We start from the raw sequence: 14,215 nt of genomic DNA on the forward strand, positions 1-14,215 counted from the left end.
TTTCTCCCCTCCTCCGGTGCTGAGACTTTCCATCTGCACTGGGCTTTGGATTGGGCTCCCATCTACAAACAGTGCCCTCCTTGTTGTGGGTTGGGCAGATTGAATGAGTGAGTGTGTGAACACAGATTTGGTCACAGGGCCCCTATCAAGGGTGGTCATCATGTCAGAAAGTTTTGTTCTTATCAGAGTTATTTCCATGGGCTCCTGTGAACTGCACATCACTTACTCTCCCTGAGGATGGGGCCCCAAGCTTTCATCTCTGTAGGCAGGCATGGTAGAAATCATAGCAAATGTGAAATCACAGGTCTACTTCTAGACCCGTGAGAGTGGGGTCTATCCAGCCTTCATCTCAAGAACACTCTCATTTGCAGATACATGAACAGCTCAGAGGCCCATCCCTCTGGACAAAGACCACCCCTCCTCCCCATAGTTCAGAGACTCCATACCTGGGACAGAGATCCACAAATAGTTCCGAGCCTGCTCATCCTGGACACCAATACCAAGCAGCTCAAATATGTCACACCTGAGGACACAGACCCTAACCAGCTCAGAAATTCCCACTGTGGCCTCAGATGAGTTAGGATCCCTAAGACAAACAGCGTTGCTCACAGCCAGTTCTATCGGGTGAGGTTGTAACCTCTGTGGTTGCTGAATGACACTGCATCCTGAAGGAATTCAGAGTGAAAAACAGGATGAGGCACACTATGCTTTGGACCAGCTGGCCTTTATTTCGTTGCACGGATACCTCAGGAAAAGGTTCAGTGACGCCAGATTCTTGCATCTTCCCAAACACAGAAAAGCATGAAAAGCGGTAACTTGTGATATCTGATCTCTGTGTTTCACAGTAATCTTTCACCAATATCCATACTTGACTGAATGTATTTCCTAGCCAAAATCATACTGACTTCTCTGCTACCTCCTCAGAGCAGGTTCCTCAGAGCTAACAGAGTAGCTGTGTCCTGGGTTCTAGTCCCCAGAAGACCCTGAATCCAACTTAGACTCCCAACACTTCCACCGTATGTTTTTCTCTAAGTAGACACTACTCAAGCTAACAGCTCCCCTTTAGCTCGGAGGCGTCACACCCCTCCGCACAGGGCCGACAGGCTGCACCCTGGGACACAGAGCCCCAATTCTTTCCCTCTGGACTTCCGTGTGGGCAGTGGCACTGAGACTCTGTTAAGTCAACACCAAGGGAGAGAGGCCGCAAGTCTTGCAACCCCTGCAGTCTGCATTCACCAGCATGTCATTCTGAGGAAGGCAGTTTCACTCCAGGGGTGTGGTGTGCCTTAGAGCTGAGGGGTTCTGAAACTGATTTCCCATGTCTGGGTCCCTGACTTAGGCCCTAACCCTCCCCCCATCACCGGTCACCTCTGGTCATGGTAACTTTGTATCCTGCCCCATGGGAGGTTCAGAGTGAATCCCAGATCCAGAGAAGAAGCCCCGGGGACTTGGTCGTCTCTCTCAGCACCCACTGTGGGCTACTGAATTCTGGAGATCGGAGAGGGTTTCCCCTCACTGTGCCTATGACAACTCCCTTACATCCCTCTAATCATCTGTCATCTTCCAGAGTCCCTCTCCTGGTGACAGCTGCCACAACTCCTCTCTCTCCGCAAATTCCCACCCCTCCCCTCATCTTCCAAGAGGCCTCCCCTCCCACCTCAGGGGCCTCTTTAGCCCCTCCCCCAGCCCGACTCCCAGGGCCTCATTGACACCCTCACTCCATTTGTGGCCTCTCAGCTGGCACCCCCCTTCCTCAGAGGATCCCGTGAGGACCCTGTCTACTCCCTGCATTCTTCAGGACACCTCTCTCCTGCCCACACACAGGGGTCTGTCACAAATTCCTGCTGAGGGAGGAACGGAAAATCTCTCCAAGATCCAGCGAATATCCAGACCCAGACCAGGAGTCCAGGGCACTTCCCTCAGGGCTGGTGGGAAAGGGTGAGGGTCTGTGAGAGAAAGAGCCAGACTCAAGGTCCCACAGGTGTGACAGGGTTTTCTTCAAGGGACCTAGTGAAGAAGAAGTGAGATGGCACCTTAGAAGTGCTTAGGACACTGCAACTCAGAAGGATGATTACCTGAAACTCAGAGCCCCGCCCAAGGATGCCTGCTGACTCCTAGAGTGACCTCGCTAAAGCAGCCACTGACTGGGGAAGCCTCTCCAGCCTGTTGACTGGGCAGCAAACACTCCTGGAAACTGGGTTCCACTGGCCCTTCGGTGCTCAGGCCCCAGGCCCCCACTGCAAGCTCTTGCTCATCAGCCTCAGTGCCTGTGTGAGCCCTGGTCTGATCTGGGGTCTCTGTCGCTGTACCCCGCGAGAGCCTGAACCTGCGTTTTCCACGTGGGCTGTGCAGAGTGGTCTAGTATTCCTTGCCTTCCAAGCCCCACAACCAAAAACTGCTGCCTGTGTATTCTAATGTGCAGGGGACGGGCGTGGGCAAAATGGGGGTTGGAGTGGCCTCCTGGACATCTGAGAAAGGGGATTCCCCTCTGTCCGCCCTGAGAATGATGTGAGGAGGTAGGAAGCAAGCTTGACTTCTCCTGCACTGTAGATTGGACAGCGCTGTGGCAGCATCTATCAAAGTGAACACTCCTTTCAAAATCCTTGTCCTGTCCCTGAAGGAAGGATATTTTCTGTCCAGTTTTGTCAGTCACCCCAGTGCCCAGCACATAGTAGGTGCTCATTGGGTGATTGGTGACCGACTGAGTCTTGATCCAGCAGCTCCACTTTAAAAATGTATAATCAACACACCCACATTCGTAGACCTGTGTGTAGAAGGAAGGTGGTAGCAAATAATTGTGCAAAACCTCTTTATGTCCATTAATTGTCAATGATCTTTGGATGGTAAACTAACGGTGAGGGGTTCATGGTAGAGCATGCAGCACGCACTGGCCGTGGAACACAATGAGGGGACCAGTGTGTACTGATCCTATGGAACTGCTTCAGGAGATGCTGTTAATAGTTGTGGGGAGGGGAAGCAAATGGGAGATGCTCATAGTGGGGCCTGCTCTGTGTGTGTATTTGTCTGTGTGTGTGCTCTGCTGTGCTTAGTCGCTCAGTCATGTCTGCCTCTTTGCGACCCCATGGACTGTAACCCTCCAGGCTCCTCTGTCCATGGGGATTCTTCAGGCAAGAATACTGGAGTGGGTTGCCATGCCCCCCTCCAGGGGATCTTCCCAACACTGGGACCAAGCTCAGGTCTCCTGCATTGCAGGTGAATTCTTTAGCATCTGAGCCACCAGGGAAACCCAAGAATACCAGAGTCGGTAGCCTATTGCTTCTCAGGGTTCTTCCTGACCCAGGTCCGAACCGGGGTCTCCTACATTGCAGGCTGGTTCTTTACCAGCCGAGCTACCAGGGAAGCCCTGTGTGTGTGTGTGTGTGTGTGTGTGTGTGTGTGTGTGTGTGTGTGTGTGTGTGTGTGTGTGTGTGTGTTTGTGAAAGCCGTGTGTGTGTGTGTGTGTGTGTGTGTGTGTGTGTGTGTGTGTGGTTTAAATACAGAGAAACCTGTTTGAAAGGAACAAGGAGGCAGTGATAACTAACCCCAGTGGTAGGTCCTGGGAGCAGAGAACGTGGAGTGAGATGACCTGTGTAGTCCATGTACTGATATACTAATGGAATCTCACCAGCCCCGTACTCAGATAATATTTGAGTAACTATTAATATATAAAGCAAGGTCATATGATGAAAACAATACCTGTAGCACAGAGCATTTGTATGTGAGGGCCTCTGGAAGATGTCCAGGAACAGGGTTCTCAAACTTACATGGCCCAGGGCCAGGCAGTTAGTGTGCATAAGGGAACCCAGCTCATGTGAGGGTAGGGAAGAGCAGCACATGGCCACGGTAAATGTTCCCTGCTGATCCGCTTCTGGTGTAGGTACAATAGAGAAGATGGGGTTGGTGCAGACTCCAGACCCTCGTGACAGCCTCCGCCGCATCATAAATAGAGGTAATTTTCAGGACTGCATCAAAGTTGTTACGTCTTTGCACTCATGTCAACTCCTTGGGAGTTTCCCTCAACCATTTCATCGCAGAACACACAAACACAGACACGTCATAAGGAAAGATAACTGACCCTCTGAACCCAGAATTCAATAACTAACTAAGATGGACTTGAGGGGACTTCCCTGGTAATCCTATGGTTAAGAATTCACGTTGCAGTGCAGGGCATGCGAATTCGCTCCAACCACTGAGCCTGTGGCACAGCTAGCGAGTCCGTGCACCCCAAATTGAGTTGCGGATCTTTCCTTGCGGTGCACAGACACTCTATTTATGGTACAGGTTTACTATTGTGCTAATAAATTATGTCTTTTACAAAATAGATACAGAAATGTAAATTGTAAAGACATCAATTAAAGATAAACTTTTTTAAAAAACAATTATCCAATTAAAATAAATAAATACATTTTAGAAAACAACAAGACTGACTTAGGAATTGGTTCAGCCCATGAGGAATTAACAGGCTTGTATTTATCCTCCCACTTTAAGTAACTGAAATTTTGTGATGGTTCTCATACATAGTAGAACCTGCAAGATGCTGATGCCTGAGAGAAGGGGGAAAACGAGGTGAGAACTACAATTTTCCCTGGCTTACTTCCTGAAGAAGTTTCCAAGCGTTAGTGCAGGAAGAGGGAACCCACCCAGAGGCCAGCACTCTGCCAGATCTGACGAAACAGAGTACAGCATTCAGGGAGGCCAACACAGCTAGAAATCCTGGAACACAGGACAAGAGAAAGGGGAGCTGCACCTAGCAGGGAGGACTGCAGAGAGAGAGAGAGAACAGGAGCGAGCGCTACCGATATTTGTACAGGGTTCCCTGGGAGCCCCCTGCTCCATTCCGATCAGCTCATATGTGTGAAGAATGCACCTAAGGCCACGAAAAGAACCACCGAAAAGGAGTGGGTGGAGCGATCTCAGAGTTCACAGAGGGATGGAGATAGTTCTTCTTCTTACCTGCCAGAGGGAAGAAAACACTCATAATATGCAGGTATCTTGCACATTACTCAGCAAGATATTACCTCAGTAGCGGGGCAAATTAGCCCTAGATTAGTGACTGCTCTGGTCCAATCTAACAATGATTGAAAGCAAGCCTGAAAAGGATAAATCTCCTTCTAAGCATCTGAAATGCATCACAGGCTCGGTCTCAAAACTACTGAAAGGAATTATTATTATTGCTATTACTATTATCATAAAATCCAGAACTCAACAAGGTACAATTCTCCATGTCTAGAGTATAGTAAAAAACTGTATTGCATCGAAAATGTCTATAGACAGAAAACAACTGAAGGCCAGCTCAACTACTGAAAAGATTGACTCAAACATCAGCAGCGACTCTGATGTGACATCAGCAGTGGCAGAAAGAGAAACAAAAAGACACGTTTCATACACAGGAACAAATTTGAGAAAGCAGAATTCTCATCAGAATTTATACCACCCAGAATTGTCTAATCAGTGCAAATGCTGTTTGAAACGTGAAGATGAAGTGGAAATATTTAAACCAATGACTATCAAACTAAAAATCTAAGAATATTCATTGCTAACAGATCTGCCATACAAAGTCTTTTAATGAAGTTCTTAAGGAAGAAGGAAAAGGATAGAAAAACATGTGGGTCTGTACAAAGAATTGACTCATACTGGAAATAGTAATACTTTTTATAAATATACATTTTAAAAGTAGTTAATCTCATATGATAATCATTGAAAGCAAAAATATTAAGTGTACCGTGGTGTTTGTTACATATGCAAAAATAAAATGTAAGAAAAGAATAGCAGGAAGGAAAGGGAAACACACAGTTTTAAGGTTCTTCGATAGGAACTGGGTATAGTATTAATTGAGGGCTTATTGGAAGAAGTATAAAATGCATATTGTAAACTCTAGAGCCACCGCTAGAAAGATTATTTTGGCTGTGCACTCAGCTCGTGGGATCTTAGTTCCCTAACCAAGGACTGGACCTGGAGCCATGGCAGTGAAAGCACCAAGAGCTAATCCTTGGAGTGCCAGGGAATTCCCTAGAAAGATTTTTCATAAGATGTATAGCTAGAAAGCCAATAGAGGCAATAGAGTGGACTAATTAAAGAAAACAACCATCTAAACGAAGAGAAGAAATGGACAACTGGTCACTGAAAGAACATATGTGATATAAAGAAAAGCATATCCAGATGGGAGATTTAAAACTGAACTGTGTACACACTAATTGTAACTTGCCTACACATGTCAACTAAAAGACCTACTTTGGGGGACTCCTCTGGTGGTCCAGTGGTTAAGGATCTGCTTTCCAATGCAGGTGACACAGGTGTGATCCCTGGTCTAGGAGCAAAGATCCCACATGTCTCGAGGCAACGAAGCCCTTGTGCTGCAACAAGAGAAGCCCATACACTGTAACTAGAGAGAAGCCTGCACGCAGCAGCGAAGGCCCATGAAGCCAGATAAATACTTAAAGACCTAGTTGGTCAGATCACATTATGTATGGTCAAAAATGATCTCACCCTAAAAAAGTTAATAATTTAAAATTAAATGGGTGGAAATACTTACACCTTCAAATTCCAAATCAAATCAAAGCTGGAGAGGCTGAATTAATCCCATTAAGCTATACTTCAGAATGAGGACTTTTACTGAAGATAAAGAAGGACAGTGCATAATGATAGAGAATTCAGTTCATTGAGAAGACGTAACAATCATGAATGTGTAGGCTATTTTAAAAATATAGGAGCCAAAAGCTGATAGAATGGAAAGGAGAAACAGACAAATCCACAGTTGCAGCTGGAAACTTTAACTTTTCACTCCCAGTCGTTAATACAATAAGAGAGCAAAAAAATGAGAAAATATATAGAAGACTTGAATAATACTATGAACCAGCTTGACCTAATTGATATTTATAGAATGTGCTCAGTCACTCGTTTGTGTCCAACTCATTAAGACCCCACGGACTGTAGCCTGTTGCATGGTTAGTCGTATTGGACTCTTTGTGACCCTATGGATCGTGGCTTGTCAGGCTTCTCTGTCCGTGGAATTTTCCAGGGAAAAATACTGGCGTGGGTTGCCGTTTCTTACTCCAGGGGATCTTCCGGACCCAGAGACTGAACCTGCGTCTCTTGCCTCTCCTGCGTTGGCATGCAGATTCTTTACCACTGCACCACCTGGAAAGACCAACAGAACAACAGCAACCAAATACATATTCTTCTAAAGTGAATATGGAAGTTCATGAGATATGCGATTTTAAAAACGTCATGAGTTCAAAAGGACTGAAATCATACAAAGTATATTCCCTGACCACAGGAGAATTAAAGTAGAAATTAGCTGTGGAAAGATAGCTAGAAAATCACAAACTATTTGTAAATTAAAACCACTTCAAATTAATGCCAAGATCAAAGGAGAAATAGGAAATACAACAGATCAAAATTTATGAGGTGACACCAAATCTTCAAAGAGGGAAATTTATAGCATTAAATCGTTGTATTAGAAAAGGAAAAAGGCCAATGATCGTTCAAAGACCAATAACCTTCTTACTGAAGAAGCTAGAAAAGTACAATAAAATTTCATCCACAACCAGCAAAAAAAAAAAAAAAAAAAAAGATTAACAAACATCTGAACAGAAATCAATTAAATAGAAACCCGAAAATCAGTAGTACCAGAAAACTCCATGAAACCAATTGTTGATACCTTGAATAGATTAACAAAATAATAAACTTTCAACCAGGTTGATTAAAAAAAGAGAGAGAAAAAGCAAGTAGTGACACTAATTACCAATTTCAGTAATGCCATAGGGGACATCAATACAGAGCTTTCAGATATTAAATGCACAATGAAGGAAGATTTTTAAAGTATTATTCAAAATCTGTTGCTTGTTTAGTCGTATTGGACTCTTTGTGACCCTATGGATTGTGGCTTGCCAGGCTCCTCTGTCCATGGGATTTTTCCAGGCAAGAATGCTAGCTGGAAAATTTCCAGGCTCTAGAGTTTACATGGGTGGCCATTTCCTCCTCCAGGAGATCTTCCTGGTGCAGGGATCAAACCCGCATATACTGCAACGGCAGGTGGATTCTTTACCACTGAGCCACCTGAGAAGCCCCGAAATTTGTTAAGAGTATATCTAATTGTGTTCTCGCTATACATACACACATTTGTGCGTACTATGTCGTTTCAGTCACAACCAGCTCTTTGAGACTCTGTGGACCATAGCCTGTCAGACTCCTTTGTCCAGGGATTCACCAGGCAGGAATACTGGAGTGGGTTGTCATGCCCTCCTCCAGGGGATCTTTGCAACCCAGGGATCGAACCCACATCTCTTGTCTCCTGCACTGGCAGGTGGGTTTTTTTTTTACCACTAGCCCCACCTGTGAAGCCCCCTACACACACACGTAAAACCTAACAAAAAAATAAAATAAAATAAAAGGAAACAAGACTGCATCCAGGAAATTAAAAGATGCTTCGTGCAGGAAGAAAAGCGCTGACCAATCTAGACAGCATATGAAAAAAGCAGAGACATTACTTTGCTGACAAACTTTCCTCTAGTCAAAGCTGTGGTTTTTCCAGTGCTCATGTATGGATGTGAGAGTTGGACAGTAAAGAGAGCTGAGCACTGAAGAAATGATGCTTTTGAACTGGAATATTGGAGAAGACTCTTGACAGTCTCTTGAGTTCAAGGAGATGAAATCAGTCCATCATAAAAGAAATCAGTCCTGAATATTCATTTGAAGGACTGATGCTGGAGCTGAAGCTCCAATACGTTGGCCACCTGATGTGAAGAACTGACTCATTGGAAAAGACGTGAATGCTGGGAACGTTTGTTTGCAGGAGGCCAAGGTGATGACAGAGGATGAGTAGGTTGATGGCACCAACGAGTCGATGTACAGGAGTTTGAGCCAGCTCCGGGAGTTGTTGATAGACAGGGAAGCCAACAGAGAGTGTAGGCAACTTCCCTAAGATCAAAGACCTCAGACGTGGAAGCACAGAGAGGTCAGACAACTTGTTCAAGATCACACAGCTCTTAATGTTAAGACCAGAGAAGTCAGGCCGGGTGCTGAGATCACATGGGTCAGAAGTGGAAGCACAGGGAGGTCAGCCAACTTGCCTAAGATCACACAGCTCATATGAAGAAGCACAGAGAGGTCAGGCAACGTGCCTAAAATCACAGAGCTTCAATGCGGAACAACAGTGAAGTTGGGCAACTTACCTAGGGTCACATAGCTCATAAGGACATAAGCACATAAGCACAGAGAGGTCTGACAACTTGACAAAGAACACAGCTCAGAAGTGGAAACACAGAGAGATCAGACAACTTACCTAAGTTCACACAGTTCAGAAGTGGAAGGAGAGAGGTTAGCAATCTTGCCTAACATCACACAGCTCACATGCAGAAGCACAGAGAGTTTTGGCAACTTATCTAAGCTCACACGGCTGAAATATGAAAGAACAGCACATACAGGCATCTTGCCTAGGATCATAGAGCTCAGAAGTGAAAGCAGAGAACGGTCAGGCAACCTGCCTAAGATCACACGGCTGAGATACGGAAGCACGGATAGGTTAGGCTACTTGCCTCCGATGGGATGGGTGCAATCTCAAAAATGAGAAAAAGATCTCTGTTCGTTTCCAAAGGAAACCATTCAATATCACAGTACTCCAAGTCTATGCCCCAACGATAATGCCGAAGAAGCTGACGTTGAATGGTTCTTTGGTGGGCTACAAGACCTTCTAGATCTAAAACCAAAAAAGATGTCCTGTTCATCATAGGGGACTGGAATGCAAAAGCACGAAGTCAAGAGATACCTGTCATAACAGGCAAGTTTGGCCTTGGAGTAAAAAATGAAAAGCAGGGCAAAGGCTAACAGAGTTTTGCCAAGAGAACGCACTGGTCATAGCAAACAACCTCTTCCAACAACACCAGAAACAACACTACACATGGACCTCACCAGATGGCCAATACCAAAATCAGATCGATTATGTTCCTTGCAGATGAAGATGGAGAAGCTGGATACAGTCAGCAAAAAGAAGACTGAGAGCTGACTCTGGCTCAGATCATCAACTCCTGATTGCCAAATTCAGACGTAAGCTGAAGAAAGTAGGGAAAACCATGAGATGGTTCAGGTATGCCCTACATCAAATCCCTTAGGATTTTATAGTGGAAGTGACAGATAAATTCAAGGCATTAAATCTGATAGAGAGAGTGTCTGAAGGACTATGGACGGAGGTTCGTCATAGTGCACAGGAAGCCGTGATCAAAACCATCCCCAAGAGAAAGAAATGCAAAAAGGCAAAATGGTTGTCTGAGGAGGCCTTACCAATAACTGGGCAAATAATAGAAATGAAAGGCAAAGGAGAAAAGGAAAGATATAGCCATCTGAATGCAGACTTCCAAAGAAGAGCAAAGAGTTTAAGCCTCCTCAGTGATGAAGGAAAAGAAATAGAGGAAAAGAGTAGAATGGGAAAGACTAGAGATCTCTTGAAGAAAATTAGAGATACCAAGGGAATATTCCATGCAAAGATAGGCACAATAAAGTACATAAATGGAGTGGACCTAAGAGAAGCAGAAGATATTAAGAAGAGGTGGCGAGAATACACAGATCTATACAGAAAAGATCTTAATGACACAGATAAGTCCAATGGTGTGATCACATCTCATACTACACACCTCTTTTCCCTGTTCTTGTGGATCTTAGCGTTTCACCCTATTTGGGTTCTGACTCCCCATACTAGGCTACTTTGTCTTCATGGATATCCTCTTCATCCCTACCATCTCATCTGGCCCACTATAGTACCACGTCCCCTATCATGGATGCCTGTCTTGATAGACCTCACCAAATTGCTTTATGAATAGTTGCTTTATACTTTGGGGTATAATCCCAAAGGATGACTTACTTAATTTATTCCGTTGCTCATCCTGTTCTAGTTTTGGCCATTGGAAGCTCATTCCTGTCTACTTTGACATAACCCCATTACTGTGGGGCTTTTTTTTTTTTCACTTCCGTTTTGATACCATAAGATGCCCCAGACTCCTCTTCTATATTTCTTCTCTGAGCCCTATAATCAGCAATTTCTCCTAGAAGCCTGGTTCCTTTCCTTGGGGAAAGTATTGGGAACCAAAATGTGTGCTTATTTCTACATCGTTGTTTCTTTCAGGTATGGGGAGTATCATTCCTCTTAGACTCTTTCAGCTCACAGAACAAAGAAATGTATGTATGTATACTCATGTGCCATCTATTTAACAGTTTAATTCATGTACGCATGTGCAACCATATCAAGATTGTTAACCTGTATCACTACTAGAAAGAACACGATCAACTAGATTACAGTGCTTTTATCTTTTGCTTTCAGTCTTTCAAACTCTGTTCATTTCCAAAGTTACTTAAGTCAGGGAATCTGATTGAGGTTGTTTTAAATATTTGCAATATAATTGGATAGTTTAGACAGATTCTGTATTCCATTCTTGAGGTCAAAATTTGTTTAATATGCATACATTGATTCACTCTATGTGCTGTAAGATTCTGAGGGTTTTGGGAAATATGCAGTGTCATCTATTTACCATAACATCATACAGAATAGTTTCACTGCCCTAAAACATCCTCTCTGCCAGGAGAAGAAAATGGCATCCCACTCCAGTATTCTTGCCTGGGAAATCCCAGGGACAGAGGAGCCCGCTGGGCTACAGTCCATGGGGTCCCAAGGAGTCACTCACGACTTAGAACAGTGAAGGCCACACAAAACACCTCAGCGGCTCCTAGTTTGCGGTCTCTCCTTTACTATCTTTCTTTCCCACTTGGCCCTCTGTTCCACAGGGCCACGTGCCCATGGGTCTGCTCTGCTCACCCAGTGTCTGGATTTAACAAATGGAAAAATAAAAATGAAAGATAGACCCACCCTCCCAGTAGAGCACCAGGTTCAGAAAGAATACACTGGCAAGGAGATGGCATTCTGTCACCCCCCAACCCTTTTGCAACTACCCGCTGGAAATTTCACCATCTTCCTTTAAGCCCTACTACCAGTTGACCTCTGCAAGCCTCCTTATCCTCTGCCCTGAAGTCATCACAATGGCCTCATGGGTTCTGGATGGGGCAGGGCCTCTAAAACGTCACCAAGGGCCCAGCCCTGGCTGGACCTCAGTCTCCAGGTGCCAGGGCAGACCAGCGCACCAGGAGCCATTTCCTCTCGGCTCACCATGTGGTCTCTCAAATCGTTCCTGTGCTTTTCCATGGGTGTTACCTGTGTCTACGCCTTAAAGTTTACTTCTCTGAGAGAGAAAGCTGAAGAACCCCAGGGGAAGCTGCTCTGTGGAGGGCACTTTTTAATTCGGCAGAATCTACAAGAGCATGTCCGAGACTTGCTTGAGATCACGTTGCTTTGGCTTTTCTTCATTGTGCTGATGTACGTGACAGTGAAGTTGGCAGGAGAGAGTGGCGAGAGTAAAGTGCAGCCTCCTCCTGCAGCCCATTAGGACCGTTCATTTGGCTCTCTCAGAAGGAAAAAGGAAAAGTCTTCCTCTGAAGAAGACTACCTTTTCCATACCTTAACCCTGCTCGAGATGGACCTCGTGAAATTTGTGTCCAGTGTGTGGAATCTGAAATTCGCCACGTCAACTGGTGGTAACCACCCCCCCCCCCACAATGTCGAAGTTCCTGCAGACCTATGAGCTCTGGGGCAACGAAGAATCCAACTGACTGGATTTGTGAGTCAAAGTAGGAGAGGCATTGTTAAACGTTGACATACATTATCCAAACTAATAAAACTATTCTGAAGCAAAACAAAAAAGTCTCTGATATTTTTCATTCACTCTTTAGTTTTACCTTTTCCAGAATGTCATATAATAGGCAGCATGCAGTGTGTGATCTTTTCCAGGCTAGCTTATTTTACTTTATAACATTCATTCAGGTTTCATCCATTTCTTTTTGTGATTTGATAGCTCACTTTGTTTTATTCTTCAATAATATTTTCTTATGTTGATGTACTACAGTAGTTTATCAAGTCGTCTATTAAAGCACACTTTGGTTGCTTCCAATTTGTGTTTGTGTGTGTGTGTGTGTGTGAGAGAGAGAGACAGGGAGAGAGATAGCATGAATTAAGCTGTTATAAAATTCATGTGCATGTTTTTGTGTGGGCAGTGGCTATCAAATCGTTTGCTGAACTATCTAGGAGCACAATGGTTAGATCATGCGGTCTGACAATGTTTAGCTCTGTAAGAAATTGCTTCCAAATGGCATTCCCACTAACAACGAATGAGAGTTCCTGTTGTCCCTCATCTTTGCCGGCAAATGGTTTGTCAGATTTTTGTATCTGACCATTCCAATAAGTCTGTCGTTGTATCTCAGTGTTCTAGTTTCACCAGTCTACTCTAAAAAGTTATCTTATTTCCATATTTCCATTGTGTTTTATTACCATAAATTCTTCGGGTGTTTTTTCTTTAACCTGAGGTTTAATCTCACTCCTGACATCGCCTACATTTGGGGCCTCCCTGGTAGCTCAGACGGTAAAGCATCTGCCTGTAATGCGAGAGATCTGGGTTCGATCCCTGGGTTGGGAAGATCCCCTGGAGAAGGGAATGGCAGCCCACTCCAGTAGTCTTGCCTGGAAAATTCCATGGATGGAGGAGCCTGGTAGGTTACAGTCCATGGGATCACAAAGAGTCAGACACGACTGACCAACTTCACTGGTTTTCTGAGGTTTAAATAGATCTTCTGCTCAGCAAAACTTCTGCTTCTGTTTATGCCATCAGTGATTACTTTCCTTCATTAGTCCTCTAATAACTTTTTCATGAAGGACCCGTAAGTTGAAATCATGCATATTAGAAAAAAATATTTTTAATCGAACAACACTGAGCACATTTTCTTTTCCTGAGTATTGCTTTGTCCACTATTCTTCAGCGTTTCCACACAAAACTTGAAGTTCAGGATGAACTTCTCCCCTTTTTCTTTGGTTTGTTTTGATTCTCTTCTATCCTTTCGAGATGTTAACCAAATCGGTATGCGTACCAGTTGCAGTTGCAGTTTTACATTTATCATGAAGTTTCACTACAAGCATATGTGTATTTTATATGAGTCTTCACTGTATTATGTGTGTTCTTCATAGTGTTTGAAAAACTATTGCTCATTATTCCAGTTTTTAACAGTCTGTGCCTCTTCTCCATTGAGATTCAAACGAACCCATTGATATAATCTTTGAAAGAGAGAACAGCCATAAAATATGTTGGTATAGTTATTGAAGAAAATAGACTTCAAAAAGAACAGT

Source organism: Giraffa tippelskirchi, chromosome X, assembly GCF_054371585.1.
Source record: "Giraffa tippelskirchi isolate mGirTip1 chromosome X, T2T-mGirTip1v1.2.pri, whole genome shotgun sequence".
Lineage (NCBI taxonomy): Eukaryota > Metazoa > Chordata > Mammalia > Artiodactyla > Giraffidae > Giraffa > Giraffa tippelskirchi.